The sequence below is a fragment of the Solanum tuberosum genome, unplaced genomic scaffold, assembly GCF_000226075.1.
Source record: "Solanum tuberosum cultivar DM 1-3 516 R44 unplaced genomic scaffold, SolTub_3.0 scf00311, whole genome shotgun sequence".
NCBI lineage: Eukaryota > Viridiplantae > Streptophyta > Magnoliopsida > Solanales > Solanaceae > Solanum > Solanum tuberosum.
Window position 1 is genome coordinate 729,420 of NW_006239235.1, and position 5,225 is coordinate 734,644.

The following is a 5,225-nucleotide window of genomic DNA, read 5'->3' on the forward strand; positions in this document are numbered from 1 at the left end:
ATGTGAATAAGAGTCGAATTTACTGTTGGGTCTTGCTAATTAATAGTGAATTTGTTGTTTAAATGTGATTTCGTTCAGTAGTTGTGTATGAACTTAATGGAATTGTAGTTACAAATATGATTTCATCCTTGTGTCTTTGGCTTACTCAAGAGAGAGGTCTTAAGACCAAAACTACTGAATCGATAGCAGGTGGTTATTGGGTTGTCGTACGTTCAACTCGAGAGAGTGAGTCCTAAACACCCTTCCACACATTCAGCTCGAGAGAGTGAATGGGCTAAGGCGAAGGCTGGGCGTCATTGTGGCTTATCGGTGTTCGAGAGAAACCGATTTGATTCTAGGTAAGTTGCTCGGGAGAGAATTTACCCCCACTAAAGTCTAGCTTAGTTACAAATGTACAGTGATTTACTATCAATAGCATGTACCCGGTTGTTTATTTTAGCCCATATTCCTATAACATGCAAAGAATCATGTCCCCCTAATTCGCATCTTTATATTTTCACTGTTTTTGTTCATTAGTGAATACAAAACCCCCAACTGATAATTGACATTCGTGTCACTTTTTGATTCAATATGCTTTTATTCGTAAATATTTATAGCTATGATTGATTAGAACATAATTTTACTTTTCAATTTGATTCTCGATTGTTAACTGCTCCCTTGGGACTCGATCCCAACCCATTCGGTTGGGTTATATTACTATTGAACGACCGTTAATGCTTAGTATTGGATGAAGCATCTTTGATAGCGTTCCCATCAATTAGTAAATAACTCACACTTGACACCAGAAAGATAATGTCACTAGATATTGAGAGCAAACACTACCGCTGCCAACTCCAAATCGTGTGTTGGGTAATTTCACTCATGCAACTTCAATTGTCGCGATGCATAAGCTATGACATTCTTATCTTTCATCAACACCGCACTCAAACCTAAATGTGAAGCATCACAATAAACAATAAAAAATTTACCTTCCACCGATAGTGCCAAAATAGGTGTTGTGGTCAAAAGAGTCTTGAGTTTTTGAAAGTTCTCTTCACATTTGTCAGTCGACTCGAAAGGTACCTCCTTTTTGGTCAACATTGTCAAATGTGAGGCGATAGAAGCAAAATTCTTCAGAAACCTACAATAGTAGATGTCGAGCCCTATAAAACTCCTAATTTCAGTTACAGAGCTAGGTCTAACCCAATTCTTGACTACTTCAATCTTTTGGGGATCTACCATTACCCCCTCCCTTGAAACTACATGCCCCAAAAAGGCAACCAAAGTCAACCAAAACTCACACTTAGAAAATATGGCACACACCTTTTGTTTCCCAAGAACACACAGAACAATACGAAGATGGTCAACATGATCTTCCTTACTCTATGAATAAACCAAAATGTCATCAATAAAAACAATCACAAACGAATCCAGAAATGGTTTGAACACACCATTCATCAAACACATGAAAGTTGCAGGAGCATTTGTCAACCCAAACAGCATCACTAGAAACTCATAGTGCCCATAGCAGGTCCTGAATGCCGTTTTTGGTACATCCTCAGGCCTTATCTTTAACTAATGATAACCAGACCTTACATCAATCTTAGAGAAAACTGATGCACCCTGCAACTGGTCAAAAAGATCATTTATCTGAGGCAGTGGATACTTATTCTGAATGGTGACCCTATTCAATTGGCGATAGTCTATGCACATCTTCATACTACTTTCATTTTTCTTAAACAAACAAGATAGGAGCACCCCACAGGGAAGCACTAGGACGGATGAAACTTTTATCGAGGAGTTCCTGAATTTGAGCTTTAAGCGCTCTCAACTCCATCGGAGACATGCGATAAGGAGGAAAAGAGATGGGGCGAGTACTAGGTTCCAAGGCAATGCAGAAATTTATATCTCAATCCGGAGGCATACTAGGCAAATCGGTAGGAAACACTTCTCTAAAATCTTACACCACAAGGATAGACTCAATAGAGGGAGACTCGACCTCAACATCCGGAATATGAGCCACATATGCCAAACAACCCTGTCCCACAACTTTCCTAGCCCGAATGGAAGATATGAGCTTAGCTGGCTTAGGCTTTTACACCCCTTCCCATTCTAACATTTGCGTCTCGGGATCTCTATAGTCACAGACTTAGTATTACAATTAAGCACAGCAATAGGGGGACAAGTAGTGCCTAAGATTATATCAAAGTCAATCATATCCAAAATAACCAAATCAGCCCAAGTTTGGAAACTCATAAAGAACGAGCAAGTGCATTATAAGTACACAACCACAGTGTACTGGTAGGATCACGCGGCCATTCCAGTAAGCGAAACATATATAAGCAGTCACAACATAGTAAACATAACATGTACATAATATATACACACCTATATCGGTTATCATTTAAGGAGCAATGTACAACTCCACATTCTCATTACAAGTAAAAGTGACAATTGAATTGTCCTCTCATGGAACCCATACCCTAACTGTTAGTGTGCCAAAACGTGACACCCAATCCCATTTAGTGTGTTGGAACGGGATATGCGATCCAACGTATGTGCCGCTACGTGACACCCGATCCAATAAATGTGTCGAAACGTGACACCCTGTCAAATGTATGTAACGTTGTGTGACAGCTAATCCCATCAACATACCACAATCACAATCAAAATGTACATTCTCATAATCATACAATCAAGTGTTGATTCATGGCATACAATCGTTCATTCATACTCATTTACATTAGGTTTGATCAAAAGTGCTTCATTGACATACATGCATGCATTACAACGAAGCCAATACCAACATACATCACACAAACATGAAATCAAACCATCACGTACCTCGAAACTAAGCTTGAATCTCCATAAGGCACTTAACTCTTGGATCCCTTTAATTTCCGGATTCTTTCCATTTGTTCGTGGTCTAAAAACAACAATTTAATACAAGGATCAATAAACGAGGCCAAATTACCCAGATTACAATCAACATTATCAACCTTAGGCCAAACCCAATATCTCAATAACCAATTTAGGGCGTTTTTCACCATTAACTTCAGGTCAAAACCTTCCCCAATAATAATTAACCAAGTATCTAAGTTTTACGGATCGAAAAATGTATTAGGAGAGTAAAAACCTTACCTTTGGCACTAGAAGAGGTGTAAAATCGTCAAGAATTTGCCTGGATCGTTTCTTAGCTCTCATGAACGACAGTTGTAGAATAATGACATTTTTGGGGTTTAATCCCGACTTAAGTAACACCTGGGCCGCTACGGTGGCCCCTGTCCCACCACAACGTCCCCTCCCTGGAGGGATAAATCCCACCCTGGCGGCTTGTGCGGAGACTGAACGTCGGAATTAGAGTTTCATGGACACTCTACTCAATGCATCCGCCACCACATTAGCTTTCCCCGGATGATAGTGAACACTCATATCATAATCCTTAAGGAATTCTAACCACCTCCTTTGTCTCAAGTTAAGATCTTTTTGCGTGAACACATATTGTAGATTCTTATGGTCGGTGAAGATATCAACATGCACCCCATACAAATAACTCAAGCTTAGTTTGTCATCAACACATCTCTGGATTTCCATACATCTCATAACTCAAGCTTTAAAGCATCGATTCATCAATTCTCCATAGTTGGACATTTTGTCAAACACCTTGAAGGCATGTAATGGAATAAAAGAGCATGGAAAATAGGGTAGTAATTATGCAGCCAAACCAGTGAACAACCTACAACAACACCTTTTTAACACCCACAATACCACATGAAAATCTCCACATCCATTCCAAATTTAGGTTCAAGTTCTAGGGTCACAACATGCTCAAAACAATCACTTTTCATGTTTAAAATTCAATGTGCAGGAAATTATTACAAAGAACAAGACTAATTTATGAATCTTAACTTAAACCATGAATTAGTGAGTAGAATAGAGTCTAGGCACTATGGGTGGAAGGACCCATGAGTTCAACACCACATACCTTGAGTTCTTATGAAGGTCTTGAGAGTGTCTTCAATGGAAGCTTGGAACTTGGAGCAAGAGTCTCTTCAATCTTGAGGAAGGTTTTGGATTAGGGTTCTTGAGAGAACTTGAGAGAAAATGTGTCTAAGTATGGGAGAGGTGTTTTGGGAAATGTTTTAGAGATGGGAATTGAACTAATGGTATATAGGAAATAACATATGCCCTTTGGAAAAAAAATGGTCCAACACTTAGAAAAAAAAATGAGGCGGGTGAACAGTAAAAACGCTCACTGGAAATTGCCTTTCCTGCCGGACAGATTTTACGAAAATGGGCATAACTTCTTCGTCCGAACTCCGAATGAGGTGAAACGAAGTGCGTTAGGTAGCTAACTCAAAGGGATTTCCATGGATATGTTATTGGCCACCCAATAATTTGTGTGCTAGGAGATATGACCCTCCAAAGTAGACCCTCGAAAAAGGCTTCACTTGGAAATTTCGGATTTTGATACGGTTGCTCTAAAATTTGGGTTAGACCCATTTCCCACTCAATTTGACCCCCTAAACAAGAATATGAAGTCGGATTTTCGAAAAACGAAACGGATTTTTTATATATAGCTAAACAAGTTTCCGGTAACTTCCGAAGCACATTTTTAAGAACTTTTTGGGTCAAATTCAAATATAATCATTTCATTAAGTTCTCGACTCCAAACTCACATGTGAGGCTCTAGTTTCACTCTATCATTTTCCGAGTCGTTACAACAACAACCAAATAGAGTATGCCTGCACAACAATAAAAACTCAGCGTATCGCCACACCCCTCTTTTCCAACCCAAAATAACCATAACCAAATCCTAACCACGAGTCTTCAAACCATTAAATCCATAAAAATATGTATAATACAGTTTTATAATTGTTCAATATAACCATAATAACTTGAACTCGCCGCTTCCAATCATCATCCTATACGTTCGTCCAATAATTACATTTGGAGTCATGTCTTTCTCTTCATATGCAATAAGAGCTTAAAAGGACAAAACCTAAACTTAAACTTGATGGATCTTGCAGTACATTAACTTGTCTTGTCAATAACAAACAGTCTCCTTAAACGCAAGACGTTGAACCAAGAAGAAACAATTTGAAAATTGCAATGCAATAATTGAACCAGCGTTACACTAATTTATGTTACAATAAATATCCATCTATACTTCTTCTTCTCTTCCAAACTCAAATCAACAAGAACCACACACATACAAAGCATTTCCAAAAATATTCCAGCAACAA